Source organism: Vicugna pacos, chromosome 4, assembly GCF_048564905.1.
Source record: "Vicugna pacos chromosome 4, VicPac4, whole genome shotgun sequence".
NCBI classification, from domain to species: domain Eukaryota; kingdom Metazoa; phylum Chordata; class Mammalia; order Artiodactyla; family Camelidae; genus Vicugna; species Vicugna pacos.
The window spans coordinates 11,134,250-11,152,539 of NC_132990.1; positions in this window are offsets into that span (position 1 = coordinate 11,134,250).

Sequence of the window (18,290 nt, forward strand, 5' to 3'; positions counted from 1 at the left end):
ACTAATTTGTATTGCATATAATATATATAAATTAATGTATATAATATATAATACATTTATATATTATATTTAATTCATGTAAATAAAATACAAAAACATGCCTATATAGTAGGCTTTTATTTACCATGACTTTGTAGATCAGAAATACCCTGTTCCTGGTGCACCTGACCAGGCTGGTCACTGTCATTGTCACTGCTGGACCTGCACTGACACTGGGGCATGAGTTAATTCATTGGGTTTACTCAAAGCAACCAAGATTGACTTGAAGTTGAAATAACTGTGACACATTCAGTGTAGTAGAGTCAAGAATGGTCTTCATGTCCAAAGGCCTTCAAAAACCAAGTCTGAACATTAGAACACAAAGGGAGTAATGTTGGGGTTAAAATGAACAGCATCCTACTAAAGGTCACCTCTGGATATTTAGTGTCCTTCTCTGTCTCTGTATTTATCAGAATCTTGTCTCAAATATGTATATGCTCACCAAGGAAACACCCATCCATGTGCTAAAGTTCTCCCTTCTCCCTTTGAAATCTGCATAAAATTCAACTACGCTGTTTCTCATTTCTGTCTTGGTGACTGTCCAGTTAATTAGAGTTAATCTAAAGTTGTGATGACTGATTATAGCACTGGCAATCAAATAGGGACTCCTGGATATATTACTTGAGTAAAAGAATTGCTGGTTATTTTTGGAGTTTCCTGGCTAAGGAAAGCAGGTACAAGATAAATCAACTCTGAAAAAGCTACTGGCACTTAAGACTAGTGTTCCTACTTGGATGCAGAATATTTTGATTGACATAACAGTCAATTCAATCACAAAACAGCTGTCAGCTGTTTTATGTTCCTGTTCGTTCATGTAACTATTTCCCCGTGGCATTTATAGCAAATAGAGTTCTTGAGCGTTTAGGTCCTTATAATCACTGAGAAGATGGCAGTTGGATTTTAGGAATCATTGATTAACAAAAACTATTACAAACCATTTAGATATACTTTGCTATTTCTTTGTGTTAAAATTTCTCTTTCCCTCTGTACTTTCATTTAAAAGGGATTGAAGGCAAACCTAATGGCATATTTCTGATAGTTTAACTCTATTGACATTACAAATCCTGCTGTCAGTCTGACAGTAATTCTCCTTACCCTGAATGATTCAAGGAATTGTGTGGAACTATAATAAATTGCAGTAAGAATATAAACTATAACACTAGCCTAAAATCTTTGCTTTTCTAGATGAGTAAGGGCATTTTAAAAGATGAAAATTAATGTGCTGAAGTCTGAGGCAAAATATAAGGGGTAAGGATAGCCCATTATATTTTGAGAAAGGACAAGGTCAGCTTTGTGAATTAACAAGATAGAGATTTATGATGAAACATTAAACTTGGCAGGCAAATAGACTACCTGGAATCTATGATGGTCAAAAGCAGCACTACTGGGGACTGATTCAAGACTAAAGGTCTTAGTAACTGAATTACTGAATCTAAATCAATTCTGAAAATACCAAGGCGTCATACTGTGAAATTACTTTTCTAAGGTTATTGGAGGCAAGTTTCTCTCTGCCCTGTTAAAATTTACACATAGCTTTCAGAAAAAGAAAATGAAGAATGTATCCCAAGCTTAACCTCTTACCTAAGACCTGTCTGGAGATCATAATTCTCAATGGTTCAGGATTCTTGAAACTGAACACAAATAATTTTACATTATAATACTACAAAATATTACAGAGCAGTAAAAGACTAATATGCTGTACTTGATTGTATTCAGGTGAAAATATTTGTGGGTTAGCCAACCACAAAGTTATTACAACTATGAATAGTGGAGTATTCAATATTCAAATAATAACTTAGAGGGTAGGAACATAAAGTGATTCATACATGTGTTTCAAGTATGAAGACGTAGAAATTGAACTGTCACTGTCAACTTCTGTACCAACTCCCTCCATATGTAATGGGAGAGGAGGCAGGCAATGAACTTCAAGCACCTTGTATCAGCAAGATGCCACAAATGCTACAATTTCACTGAAGTTAAATTTGTGACCTTGAGACTAATTTCCAAACGATGACAATTTAGTAATCTCAGAATTCACCTAACACCGTATGTATTATATCACTGTGATAGGTAATTTTAAATGTCAACTTGGCTGGGCTGAGGCATGCCCCAATAGCTGTTAGGACATTATTTCTGTGTGTCTGTGAGGGTGTTTCCGGAAGAGATTAGGATCTGAATCTGTAGACTGAGTAAAAAAGATCATCCTCATGTATGTTGGTGAGTATCATTCAATTCATTGAGGGCCTGAATACAATAGGTGGGGGAAGAGTGAATTCACTCTCTCTGGTTGAGCAGGGGCATCCATCTCCTCCTGCCCAAAGACATCAGCACTCCTGGTGTTCAGGCCTTTGGACTTGGATTGGGGTTTACACTGTTGGTTTCCCTGGTTCTCAGCTCTTCGGAATTAGACTGGAACTATGCCAACAGCTTCCTGAGCTCTGCTTTGCAGACAGCAGATCACTGAACTTATTCTCCATAACTGTGTGAGCAGATCCCTTATAAGTCTCTCTCTGTGTTTCTATATGTATATATCTCCAATTGGTTCTGTTCTCTGGAGAACCCTGACTAATATAATCACCATCATTTATGCATACTCTGATGCACAGTCATCTCTCTGAGTGATCATTTCTTCAACCTCCTGTCTTCTCCTTCCATCATAGCCTCATTCGTGAAAAGTTGACACTATCACTAGCCCCCGCCATTACCTCAACCCAACCAGTTATATGAACTTGGGATTCGCTGTCATTGGGCAAACATACTGAAATATTTAGTTTGTTTATAATTACATTTTATTGACTACAAAGCACTCATGTGTTCAATATTTTTGGCTTCACAGTTGCTTCACTAAAATTCAAATCTACCTTTCAAAGAAAGCACTACTTCTCTCAGCTCTCTTAGATACTTAAGAACAACATTTATCACTTGTTTATCTTATGAGTCCCAGAGAAGCCTCCAGTTAACACTTGGATCCTAACTAATCTCACTTGTTAACCCTTTATAATATTTCTATTAGGATTTTTTTTTTGAGCTGTTAGTAAGAGCACTGATTTCATTTATTAAAATATGCATTGTTCATCACACTGAATTGATATGGACAGTTTGAATTAGTTGGATTTTACTTTAGCTATAATATGTAAATTTATTTGGATTTGAAGATTTATAAAAAATATAGGTGCAAAGATCTTTTACCTAGTTTTATGTTTGTGTATGTACAAATAACATGTTTCATTAAGCCAACATCTAGATCACTTTTTTTAAATTGAAGTACAGCTGATTTTCAATGTTGTGTTAATTTCTGGTGTATTGCCTGGTGATTCATCTATATACAAATATATTCCTTTTTATATTCTTTTTTATTATAGGCCTTTGTGAGGTATTGAATATAGTTCCCTGTGCTATAAGAGTAGGGCCTTGTTGCTTATCTATTTTACATGAAATTTTTACAGTTATTTCACTGAATTTTAATAACGAAATATCAAAGATATTAACATATTTTTCATCCTTCATTGGTAAAATTTTTCAAATTTTGTTGAATTTTTTTCTGCTTAAAATAATTTTGCCTGTCTTAAAACTATTAACATATCATTTTAAGTGTTAGGTCATTACACCTATTTATTTATAATTTTCCATTAATTTTAAAGCCTAACAGCCTTCCCTATACAAAGGTTAATTCTCTTTTCTATTTTTTTACCTCTTGTATGCAATGATACCTATTGCCAATGAATTGTGTGCCTCCTTTTACATCTTTTAAGAATTTCCCTACATCAAGCAAATTACTTTAAACACAGTTTGCTTAATAAAATTCATTGGCATTGAATTAAATCAGTTTTCTATTAAAGATAACTGGAAATGAATAATAGCGTGCAATTGTTTTATCAACAGTATATACAAATTGCTCTTATGTTAAATTTGACTTATACTGGTATTCTTTCACTATACAGGTTAAATATAACACTAAAAATTAAATAAACATAATATTAAAAATCCTTTCCAATTTATTAAAAGTGTTAATGGTAAGCATACTTCTGTGTAAGAATCTTATATTTCTTACATTTTCTAATAGAAGTGATTAAATAGAATATTTAAAAAGTATAAAAGAATGACTTACTGTTAGAAAAATATGAAAGACTGGGACATCGTGCTGTACACCAGAGATTGACATGTTGCAATTGACTGTACTTCAATTTAAAAAAAATTATGTAATTCATAGCAAATTAACAAATTATTAAGGACATTGGTTTCAACTGGGATATGTTTTACTTATGGATGAATACATATTTATGAAATATTACCTAAAACATGTAGTAAAACCGTGGAGAAAATCATTTGATTTCATTCTCTTAGTTAAAAATGATAAACTACATATTATGAAAATAGAATAAAGAAACAGAAAATATCCAAAATTCAAATACTAGGTTAAAAATGGCCTATAAACCCTAATATTTGCAAAATTGTCTTATTTTGGCACATTTCTCTTTATAGCATGTCCTTGGTTTCCTATACATTCTATTTTTATTTAAATAATAAATTTATGAGATTACAAAAAGCCATTTATTGGAGTTGACTGCTCTTATATGATGAAATAATAACATTTGACAAATAGTGTTACATATTTTTAGCTGCAATGAACAGACATTACCTGACTCTCAAGAGTAATAGCTGGTTATTTTCAGTGAGCAGAAAAGAAAGAATTGCCTATTCAACGTGCATACTAAAAAGACTATTTCCAACCTGTTTTTTTATAGGCTATGTTTCAATAAATTGATCAAAGCAGTATGCAATTGAGAGCCTCAACTAGATCAGCAAATGAAAAAATGAGATTTCACATACATCATTTTTATTTTTTTCTCTAGAAATCAGCCCCTATGTATTCAGGGATCACCATGTAAATGATCCACTCCACTCTCCTCCTTCTCAGAAGATGGCATTATTTGCTCTTTTACCAGTAAAGAAAACATAATCAGAAGGGAACTTGACCAGGTTTCCTCTACTACATCCACCCACTGCCTTCACCTGTGTCTTACCTACTACCTTCTCTTTGGCTGTTATGGGTGAGTACTCAGAGCCTCTAGCTAGGGACAATCCCTAATATTATTCAGTAGAGTTCATGTTCCCTGACAACTCAGAAACATTGCTATAGCATTTCGACTCTGTGTATTTCATGTACCATGGATTTTTCCTTCTCCAGTAAAATATTCTTCATAGTATATAATTCCATCTCATTTAAAAAAAAAAAAGGAAAACTCTATCTTGACCCCTCATCTCGATAAAGCCACCACCACTTTAATCTTCTCAGCAAAACTCCTTAAAAGAGGTTATATTTGTTACCCACTGTCAAATACCTCTCCTTCTGCTCTCTCTGACATTCATTTTAGACTTTTGCCTTTACTATTCTACTCAAAGTGCTCCTGACTTCAGATTGAGAGATCCAATGAGTTTTTCTTAACCCTCATATCATTTGACCTATAAATAGCATTTTCAGGGCCAACCACTCTTTTCTCTATTGACATACATGCTAAACCTGTGTTTCTAGGTCAAGGTTTTGTTCAATTTTCAACTAACACTGTATCTTGCTTACTTTTGACTTCTGAAATGTCCCAGATTCTGTCTTCGGAGCTGTTCCTTATTTACGGCTGTGATTACGATGATGAATCTCGAACTTATTTATCCACTTAAATCTATCTAGACCCCTGAATCAAACTGTCCAGTCAACATTTCCCTTGCATAATTAACAGAAAGGTAAACTTTTAGCTAGTTAAGAAATAAACTCTAGATATTTTCCTCCAGAACTGCTTCACTTACATGCTCCATCATTATGAAGTTACATAATTTTTCTAGTTGTTCAAGCCAAAATCCTAGAGTCAACCTTGACATCTCCCTTTTAAAACTTTTATTTATTTATTTATTTTATTTTAGGGGGCAGGTAATTAGTTTATTTGTTTATTTTTAATCGAGGTACTGAGGATGGAACCCAGGACATCATACATGCTAAGCATGCACTCTACCACTGACCCTCCCCCCGAAATCTCCTTTTTAACATATCTCATTTTGATCCCTCAGTGAACCTTGTTTTTGTTACCTTCAAATTATATGCAAAATACAGCAGACTACTACCAAACTGAACCAAGCCATCTTTAATTGTTGATTGTCATAGATTATGTCCTGGACTTACCTGCTTCTGTTTTACTTTTCTGTTAATTTAGACTTAAAACTACACCCTGAGAGATGGAATGCATTTTCACCATTTACATATAATCATTAAAGAAAATGTAAATTGTATAATTCAGAGTCCAGCTAGGAGACAGAAACCACACAGTAAATTAAACAGAATAATTTAATACAAAGAATTATTAACTATGTCAGAAAGACTAATGAAGTAGTGGTAAATAAATAGGCCTGATAATTCTGTACAGAAATGACAGGTAGAAAAGATGTGTCACTATTTCTAGGTCTGAGATTAGTCACCTAGTGAAGATTGATCTCCCTGAAATGCAGACCTTGTTGGATGGGCCATGGCTCACTGGATATTGGAGAATTGTTGAGGTTGGAATGCAAGTGAGGGAAGGATAAAATATCAGTGTAAACTCAAATTCCTCAACATTTCCCTTGAAGACGGTCATTAAGTGTGCAGATCTCTGTTGTGATATATTCTGTCTTATACCAGCTAGTGAAGTAACTGTTCAGCATAGTTCGATGATGTCAACTTGGTTCTTTGTTTAACTGTGTTAACTGACTTGACCATTATTTTGTGAATTATTTTATTATCATTTATCTATATTTATATTATTTATTTATATTATTTACTATGTTATTATTTTATAATTATTTTATGAATTGGCTCAGTTGACTAAGTATATAAATCATCAGTGTATTGTTCTGAAGACTCTGACTAAACTTTACCTGTTATTTCTATTGGTTTTCAAAAAGTTTGTGATAACTTGTTTATTCCCAGGGGAAAGAAACCAACAGGCAAATTATTTAATTGGTAAAAATCTAAGCAGAAGAAAAAGAGCCATAAATTGATACAAATAAATATATGTGTATGATTCCCTAGAGTGTATACGCACTTGCATATACATGTGCATAGACATATATAAATATATATAGAAGATGTATGTATGTATAGAAATACGTTTATGTAGAAGAAGCCTCCTTTTATAATACTGATACTTTAAGACAGAATTTTTTAAAAATTGGTAATCAAACATGAAAAGAACAATTTAGAAAATTTACATGTTAAATTTTACACTCAGTTTCTAACAACAAAAATACTATGTACAAATGTATAATACCAGTAAGGAAACAAGTGTACAAAATAATACAGCATCTGAGTGTAGCGACAGACCAGAGTAGTATGGGGGAAGGATTCATTTTATTTGTGTGGCTGGAAAAGAAAGAAAGATGTTTTTTGTAGAGCTATCGGCAAAATAATTGTAATAAACATGTGTTCAATTTTAAGTGCCAAATTCATTTTATAAATTGTGAAGGAACGCATGTATGAATAAGATATTACTGGAATTATCAACCATGAAAATAAGCCCTCCCAAAATAATCACTTTTGTGTAGCTTTAAGGTGATTGTCAACATGCTACCTAATCCTTGAAACAAAAAGAAATCAGAAAAATGTATACATATATATATATAATATACCTTTCTATTGTGTAGAATATACTAATACATATTTTAAATAATGTTTTATCAAATAATATATTATGTATCTAGGCATATTTTATATAATTTGGATTTTAAATTATAACACATTTTTACAAGTGTTTAAGATATTCCAAGTTTTCAAGGTTATTATTAGCATATGGAGAGCACAACCTGAAATCTAGTTCAAAAGCAGCTACAGTTATAAAAGATTATTTAATTTAATAAATAGATATAAAAACCAAAGAGTGCTACTCCAAAAATGTAACAGATAAACAGTAAGGTTTTAAAATATTTTAAGACGGAATTCTAAAAGTATCATGAGGAACAAAAAAAAAATTTCTAAAGGTTTGCATATTATGGCTTTGTATGCCCCCCCAGTTCTTGCTGAGTGATTGCATTTTCCTCCAATTTTGCTTGTAACTTAATGGAGTTACCCCAAATTCTCACCCAATTTTGTCCCAAGAAAGGCTGTTCAACGTTATCTTTCAAAGAAGAGGTGAAGGTGGCACAGTTCAAATCCCAGATCCTTGGTTTTCTAGCTCTTGCTTGAGGGAAGTCCCTTCATATTACTGGAAACTCATTTGTCTCCGCTCATAAAAAGACTATAGATAATAATGTATCCTTTGTAGAGCTTTACCAATGTAATATGTGTAGAGCACTTGTTGCATGGCAGGCACTTAATTTGCCTACCATTAATTTTAAAGGTAGTTTTGATACGTTACATTTACACACATGTGTATCATATTATATTTCAGAGATCAAATTCAACACTTGGCATTTATTCCTGTTCAGAATTTTGAGCTAATGAAAGGTACTCTTTGTTGGAAGCTACCTTGCTATAAAACAAAATGAAAAAGAGTTGAATTATGATGGTAAATACATTTCCCAGTGCTTCATCTATCAACAAAGTAATTAATAAATCCAAAATAGTATTTTAGTGCTTATTAAAAACAAGCACTAAACCTTATCTAGTGATGCTGTGGCAATGGAATATGGTGAGTCCTAGCCAGGAGTTACTGCTATTCTGGACAACGTATTTCATATATTTCACATTTATGGCAATGCTTTTGTGACATAAAATCTGTTTATATCAATATGATGATATTAGCCAGATAAAATAATAAAGTTCAAATATTTCATACTTTTATCTCCTAGTAACACACAAAGCAAAACATATATACAGTAGTCAGTTGCTGATAATTAGAGAATGCTTAGTAAGTACCAGGTCTTGCTCTACATTCTTCACCTAGAATATCCTTTGGACTCAATGTGCTCTATTACCATGCGCATTTTATAGATGATGGAGTAAAGTCAAAGAGAATTTACGAGGCCAAAGTTCACACAGCTAGGAAGCAGCACGTGCGTTCTCATACCAGAGTCAACTCATAACCACCCGCATCTTTGCCTCTCACACAAGCAAAATGCTAACTCCTCCAAGGCTCACACAGTAGTTCTCATCCTTCTTCTCTTCCTTCTCCTTTTAATTTATTTTTGAATCCCTCAGGCTTTCAATTAAAGTAATGTCTACTTGGCTGGCATTCAAATATTCTTACTCAATTTCATTTGGACTGTGGAAGGGCAGACATAGCTGTGGAATTAGGTAGTATCACTAATGAGTCTATTTGAGAAGCAATTTAACAACCCTTTTCTTTATCTAGTAATATTTATGATAATGTGCCTCATTCTCTATGTATTGAGAGACCACAGCCTAATAAACAGGAAAATGGACTGAGGGTCTTACAGCCAACACTCCAGTACAACTTTACGACAAATCTGAGCAAATCATTTTGACTTCCCATTTCTCCAAACGCTACACCCGAAAACCCCTTTATATCAATATATTGTCCCATATATATATTAGGTGTAATTTAAATTATGTATCATATGTTCTATCATGTTTAAATTGGAGGGGACTTTCTGTAGTGTATAGTGTGTGGTTCTAATGTCGTGAGTACTGGAATAAAACGTTGACTCTGCCAGTTACTAGCTGTGTGATCTCGGGTGAGTCTCAGTCTCTCTCAGCCTCAATTTCTGAGCTGTAAAATTCAGAAATTTTTGTTAAATTTCACAGAATTATTGCATCTAATGCATAGGAAAATGCTTTGTAAGTGCATGAGACTAAGTTAATATTTGTTACCATGTTATCATTATTACATGCCCTGAAGCCCAGAGCTGAGGGCCATCTAAGGAGTGAAACTAATCTCATGAGTGCTGTCTTATTTAGGAAGTCATCTTGAATTACAAGTTATAGATCCCTGCCTTTTAGTGTATTCTATTATACACTCTAGAAAGATTGTATTTTTATTGCAATAGTAAAAAAAGAACGTGTGTCAAAGTATAACGTTAATAACTGCTAGTTGCAAAAACTATTCAAGAAATTGCATTTCTTTTTTTTTAAGTGATCTTCAGATTGTGTCCCAAAGGACTTACTTTTCTGAAATTGGGAGGAGCTCATGGGGACAGTTGTAAAATACATACTCTACCCACCCAAATATAAATATACAACTTACTGACTTCTGAGTGAGAATTAATAAACATATGAAATCAACAATTTATCATAAAATCAAAATACTGTAATTTTTGTGTATAAGTACAAGTAGACTCTAACCATGAAACATAATATATTCTTGTTATGTTTATCAGAAATGTACATGTTGAAAGTCAAACATCAGCTTAAATATAAATTATCTATTCATTTGCTTTGGGAAACTTCCCATAGACTACAATTTTGTGATTCAGTATTTCTCCTCTGATTGTAGTTAAGTGCTAATGATAGGCTTCTGTCGGAAAACAAGTATTAGGTAGGAACCACAGCCCTGGAGAAAATGAGAGAGCATTTCTGTGCAGTAGTGATAGAAATCTGTTTGGTAAAGATGCTCATTTGACAAGTCTGCAGAAGAAATTATTGCTTCAATATTTATATCTCTATTTCTCTGTGTCTAATTTAATGACTCATTTAACATGCTTGTAATTCCTGAGATAATATTAGAAATCTGTTTCATAATTATGCCTCAGTTCTTACATGGTATTTAAATTCTAGGCCATTTTATATTACTGATCTATTGAGGTTATGGCTTTGAAACTTAACTCCTCATTGACTAAAATGATCTAATGCTGAATGTATATTTATCATATTATAATAAATTTTTTTCATTTGTTCAGAGTATAGAATTGCCAGCAAATAATCTCTGTGTAATTGAAACAGAATGGTGATAACAAATACCAACAAATTTTAGAAACAGAGAATTGCCCCTGAAAGCAAGCTCTTGTCTGGAACACACCTTACTAGAGAACTCCATTTCAGAATTCTCTTCAGATGCATGTGTGCTTTGTTGATCTAAGGTACCTAAAGTAGCATTATCTCCTTGACCCAGAAAGCCAACTAAAAGACAGTGTTAGTTATAATTTCATATTTGCCCTTTGGAATAAGGAGTCAAAGCCTCCCCAATTACTCTAAGTACCAGTTTGGCCAGCACTGTTACACCAAAGGGGGAAAAATACAATAATATAGTATTTTCATGTCATTCAATATTGCTGCAAAATATATTAAATATTCTAAATGTGCTATTTACAAGCTACTTTAAAAATTTACAGTTTTCCTCAGTTTATGTTCAAATCATTTTTCAGAAGATTAACTTCACAGAATCCTCCAGGGGCTCCTTTAGAAGTTTAAAAACACTTACTCCAGAAGGGCTGCTTAAAACGGTCCTCAAATTCCAGGCTCCAATAGTAAATGAGTTTACATCAGCCCACATTGAACCTTTTCACACAGCCTACTTTCTTATAGTTACACATATTTCTGCTTCATCAGAAAAAGAAAACAACCTGCATTAATTAAGCTATAATGAATGGCAAGGTACTACAGTACAGAAAGCCACAGAGCAGGCCCTGATTCCTTCGGGAGAAAAGATTCAGAAAGAGATTGCCTTCAATTGGCCAAGGTATCTGTTAACAGTCTCATAAAATAAAGTCTGCAGCTTTTTTGTTTTTCTCAAGATTAGGGTCTTTTCGGTTTACATTTGGTTGGTGCTCAAGCTTCCTCAAATATCATTTGTGTTTTAAATTATGTTATTTCTATTTAGGAAAATATATTCTGGGTGTGGAGATAAGGAGACAAATAGTACCATGGACTCTTTTCCATCTTAAATTACTGTATTTGCTCTTTTCTCCCTTATTCTTTGTTTGCCTCCTTCCCTCCCTTTTTTCTTTCTTTTTTTCTTTGTTTCCTTCCTTCTTACCTTCCTTCCTTCCTTTATCTATGCATTATAATTTCATTTACTCTAAAATCTGTTCATCTATTCCATGTTACTTCAGTGATGCAGTCAACCTAAAGTTTCCTTTGGAAATCAATTTGAAATCTGCTTTGCAATTTTACAGCATTAGTGTTCCAAAGGGGGGAAAATATAACTTTTTTAGGTGCAACAGAGACAGTTTAAGGACGAAATCACACTGGGCATTGCTGGACAGGGAACCATGCAAGGACCTTAAGAATATCCTATTTGATCATTTCAAGTAAAAGCCCATTTTTGCCCCTAAGTGTATGGTTTATACAGGGCTTCATAATTGCTCATCTAGTCTCAGGGTCATCTCTGTGAAGATGGAACAGGATGAGATCCAGTTCAGAGTTGGTATTTGGTGGGAAAATTTCACAACACATAAGGGGGTTTACTTTCCAAAACATTGAGACCCTGTGGAAGAGGATACAGTGCAAGGATGGGGAGGTGAAAATTTACTGAAAAGTTAATGCTTTACTTGAGTTATAAATAGTCAAAGGTATGGAAGGATTGGCCATGTTCCTATAAGATGGAAAACATAAAGAAACAGTGTGAAGAAAAGCAGAAAAGCAAAACTTCCGAGATTATGAGGTGGTTTTGAGAAATTCCGTGGTGGTGACGTACAGACATATGCAGATATGAAAATGGTGAGATACGTGACTTAGGGAAAGGTCCTATTTAAGAGTTTATTTTAAAACTGTTTTGTTATTGTTATTATTCATTTTTGTGATGGCTTTAGTAACCCCAGGAGGATTTTAAGCTGGGAGTGGGGAATGAATTTGAACCCTTATCCTTATTCATAAATGATCAAGAAGCATTGAAATGAAAGATTAAATGAATAAATGGCATTTTAATGCTCTTGAAATTATGTGTCTAATTCATACACCTGGAAAATATGGTTATTTGGCTGCTTAATCATCTAAGAGTGATTGAATCAGGGAAAACTGATGGGAACAAAAAGTATGCATCATTTCAGTACGTTTACAGTTTTAGGAAGGATGCAAGGCAATCTCTCTTGATTGAAAATTTGATTTGATTAGTGAAAAAATACATATATGCATAATGTCTTGAGAATTATTTTTGCCATATTGTAGGTTCAAGATTGTTAATTTTTCCAGTTTGCATGTATTTTCAATATAATAATGGAGTAAAACATGCATATAAAATGCAGAGAAAATAATTATAAGTCCTAATGAATTTTCACACAATGAACATACAGAAAGAAGGAGAATATTGCAACTAACCCAGAAGCCCGTTTTTGCCTCCTTCTAATCATTAACCCCCAAGAAAGTGTACCCTCTATCTGGATTTCTGATAGCATAGATCTATCTGCCTGATTTGAAACTTCATTACTTAAAGCACACATAGACTCTTTTGTGACTGATTTCCAGTGTATATGTCTGTGGCGTTCATTCATGCTGTCATGAGTGACAACAGTTCATCTCATTTGTAATGTTAATAGTATTCCACTGTGTGAATATATAGCTTGCTTATCTAGAATAATGTAGATGGATAATTTCATTCTCTCATTTGGGATTAATATTCATATATTGGAGTATGTCCGTTCTCTTCCCATATTAATGAACAAATAAAAGGTCATTTGAACTGCACTGGAAATGGAGAGAATTGTCTTTGGGGATACATATTGTAACAAGCTTATTTCCATCTATGGTGGGTTGTTTTCATAATATTTTCAAGACCAGAATTGCATTAGGAACACAGTATTTTACCAAGTATAAGAATATTGTCCAGATTTTTTCTTAGCACAATATTTAAAATAGTTCTTTTCATGATGAGGATTTTAGAACTTCCCACAGTCTGACGTGTTGATTAGTATGAGGCCGGACAACATTTATTACTGTTGCCTAACATTATCTCTTGATGCATTTAAATGCATTTTGAAAGAAATATGATGGCAAGCATCATTCTGATCTGGACCTTTGCTCCAAGTGTTTTAAATCTGACTCATTTAAGTATAACATCTTTCTTGTATTGATGAAAACTACCCCAGGGTTTTGACACAGTTCTCTGTGCTTTTACAGTAATTAGTATATTGACAGTTATTTAGAAAGATCAATATTTCTTTGAGAGCCTCCCACTGCATCTGTCACTAAATGTATTTAATAATACATGATATAATATTTTGCCTCAAGTATCTTCTTTTACAAATTCTTTCATAAATACATGAGCAAACTAGATAGCTATCAAAGTGAATAATGATTTCATTCCTCAAACAGTCATCACTTATATGCCAATGTTTCATATGCTTGGATTATATGCTCAGAAATACCTTTAGAGATTTAAGGAAGAAATAAATGATGACAGTCTTCCCAAGGGTCCCTTGATTCCCACTCTAATGTATTTTCTGTTGGGGATCTCACTGCTTGATTGATTAAATTATTCATTTGTTATTTTACATTTATTCAAAAAATAATTTGTGATGTCATATTATGTGGTAGTGCTCTTTGTAGACACTAAAGTTACAAAGATCCTCAAAAGGAAGTGTTCATTACTGTAATTAATATTCATTGGAAGTTTAAAATAGTGTTAGGTTATGTATGATGGTTAAACCAGAACACTAAAGACTTATAAATAAGCAGAGATTTATTATGGGGATTTAACTTTACTCAGTAGTGGAATCTGGTTAGAAAGGCTACATCAGGCTATGGTTCCAAGGTACCAAGAACAGAATTTGGATGCAAATAGGAGAAGCAAGCACAAACTGGAAACTGCAAAACTGTTCTGGAAAGTATAAGGACACACTGGAAACTTTGATGTAATGTCCCCTCTTTCAGACCTCCCACTTTGTTGCCCACAGTGTTCTGCAGGAGAGGGTGATACATTGCCGACACTTGGCCCAGAAGTCAGATAAGCTTAAGCTGAAGATCTGGTAGGAGTTGGAGGAACTGTGGACCCAGCTGCTTTCCTGTGCCAACAAGCAGAGTGGGCCTAAAGGTTCACAATGGCCTGTGCATTTTCCTTCCCTCTGTAAAAAGGTGGCTGCAGCTACACTCACTCATTCTTCCAAATGTTCAGCAGAATGAATCTTGTAGGCTGTCAGCACATAAGAAGGGGCATCCTGGTCGGTTAGTTCCAGCTTAGCTAGGTTGACACAATGAAATACACTAGACATGTTGTATTATGAGCTGTTATAATGAGGATAAACAAGTCAGCTATGGCCCCTGCTGTCATGGAATTCAGTATTATTGGACACCTTTTTCAAAGAAGGAAACCCTTAACTGTCTTCAAGTAGGCAAAAATCTAAGAAGATGACACTGATCTAAATGGTCTCTCCTATAACTAATGTCTTAAATGACAGACTGGCCATACCTCACTCTCTCCAAGTCTCAGCTCCTTGAATCTTCTGGATAAATTCTAAAGGAATATAATTCATAGACCCTATTTTTCCATCTATTGGATTATGGTTCCTTTATTCTGTTGATTTTCTTATTTGAATTGGCTCCCACTTGTATAATTCACTCATATTCTGAAGGACTCTTTTTAGGTTTTTATCATTGCTTTAAATGCTGTAAACAAAAGTATCTTTATTTTCTACGCCAGCACAATGTGAGAAGTGAGAGATAAATATGTATTTCAAGTCAGCCACAGAAATATGAAAAATCTTTGATATGTTTGTGTTGTTTATATATTTCCCTCCAATAAAAGGTTAATCTCCAATTGTTAAAATGGCAGATTGCTAGTTTCTCCAACAGTGTGGTTTTCAGGGATGAAAACAGAATAAACATAGAGCTATCAGATAACACGTAAATGTCTATGTATGTTTATATACATATGTATGTCATATATTTTGTGAGTGGTGTAAGATGGGGGTCTAGTTTTATTCTTTTACATGTAACTTTCCATTTTTCAGCACTGTTTATTTAAAAGACAGTCTTTTTTTTTTCTACATTCAGTATTCTTATCTCCCTTATCAAATACTGCTTGACTGTATACGCATGAGTTTGTTTTTGGACTCTTGATTCTGTTTCATTAGTCTACATGTCTCTTTTTATGCCAGTGCCATGTTGTTTTGATTATTATTGCTTTGTAATATAATTTGAAGTCAGAAAGTATGAGCGTCCTACTTTGCTTTTCTTTCTTAGAATTGTTCTGGTTACTGAGGTCCTTTTTTTATTTCAAATGAATTCTAGAATTGTTTTTTCAATTAAAAAATGCCTTTGGATATCTTAATAGGGAGTGCATTGAATCTATAGAAGGTTTTGGATAGCATGAAGAATATTTTAACAATATTAATTCTTCTAATCTATAAACATGGTATATCTTTCCATTTATTTGTATCTTCTTCAAGTTCTTCCATTGATGTCTTATAGTTTTCAGTAGAGTGATCTCTCACCTCACTGATTAAATTTATTCCTACGAAAGTTATTGTTTTTGTTTTAATTTCTTTTTCAGATACTTTGCTGTTAGTGGATAGAAAGGCTGCTGATTTTTGTTTGTTGATTTTGTGTTCTGCAACTGCACCAATTTTTTTTTATTAGCTATCATAGACTTTTGGTGTAGTCTTTAGGAATTTTTATGTTTAGAATTATGTCAGTTGCAAATAGAGAAAAATTTTACTTCCTTGTTTTCTGATTCGGATGCCTTTTGTTTATTTTTCTTGCTTAATTGTTCTGGCTAGGCTTCCAGTACTATGTTGAAAAAGAGTGGTGAGCGTGAACACCTTTGTCTTGTTCCTCATTTTAGGGCAAAAACTTTCAACCTTTCAACTGTGAGTAGGACGTTGTTTATGGGCTTGTCATATATGACCTGTGTTATATTGAGGTACATTCCTTCTATACCCAATTTGTTGAAGTATTTTATTATCAAGGAATGTCCATTTTTTTTCAGATGCTTTTTCTGTGTCTATCCAAATGATCATACAAATTTTATCTCTTATTCTATTAATGTGACATATTACAGTTATCAGGTGGCCTATGTTAAGCCATCCTTGCATCCCAGGGATGAATCCAACTTGATCATAATGTAAGCTCCTTTTTAATGTGCCATTGAATTCAGTTTGCTAGTATTTTGTTGAAAATTTTTGCATCTATACTTATCAAGGTTACTTGTTTTTATTGTTTCTTTCTTTTCTTTTCTTTCTTTCTTTCTTTCTTTCTTTCTTTCTTTCTTTCTTTCTTTCTTTCTTTCTTCCTTCCTTCCTTCCTTCCTTCCTTCCTTCCTTCCTTCCTTCCTTCCTTTCTTTCTTTCTTCCTTCCTTTCTTTCTTTCTTTCTTTCTTTCAGTAGTGTCTGACTTCATAAAATGAGTTTGGGAGTATTCCCTCCTCTTCATTTTTTTTTTTTCTGGAAGAGTTTGAGAAGCATTGATGTTAAGCTTGTAGAAATGTTTAATTAAATTCACCAGTGAAACCATCTTTTTTGGCAAAGAGGCCTTTGATTACTGATTCAGTCTCCTTGCTCCTTACTATTGATTTGTTCAGATTTTCTATTCACTATTCAGTCTTGGTAGGTTTTATGTTTCTAAGAATTTATCCATTTTTCTGAATTGTCCAATGTTTGGCATATAGTTGTTCATATTTGTCTCTCTAATGCTTTGTATTTATTTCTGTAATATCATTTATAATGCCTCCTCTTCTATTTCTAATTTTTTTTTTTAATTTGGGTCCTCCCTCTTTGCTTCTTTGGTAAGTCTAGCTAAAAGTTTGTCAGTTTTATTTATCTTTCCAAAGAACTGTGTCTTAATTTTGTTAACCTTTTCTATTGTTTTCTTGTTATCTATTTTATAATATTTCTCCTCTCATCTTTATTATTTCCTTTCTTTTATGTTTGGGCTTAGTTTGTTCTTTTTCTAGTTCCATGTGGTGATAGAAAGAATGTTAGGGATTTTTTCTTTGATATATGCATTTATTGCTATAAACTTTTCACTTAGAATTGCTTTCTTGGTATCCTGTAAGTTTTGGTATGTTCTGTTTCCACTTTTTTTTTTTTAGTATTATTTTTTTAATTTATTTTTTGCTATATTGATTGTTCAGGAGTATGTTGTTTAATTTCCATGTATCTGTGAATTTTCCAGTATTATTTTTTTAATTTATTTTTTGCTATATTGATTGTTCAGGAGTATGTTGTTTAATTTCCATGTATCTGTGAATTTTCCAGATTTCCACCTATTATTGACAACTGGCTTCTTATCATAACTCAAAAAAAATGCTTGGTATGATTTCAGTCTTCTTAAATTTGATAGTACTTGTCTTGTGGCTTAGCATATGATCTGTCCTGGAAAATGTTCTGTGTGTCTTTGAAAATAATATGTGTTCTGCTATTGTTGGATGGAATGTTCAGCATTTGTCTGTTAGGTCAATTTGATC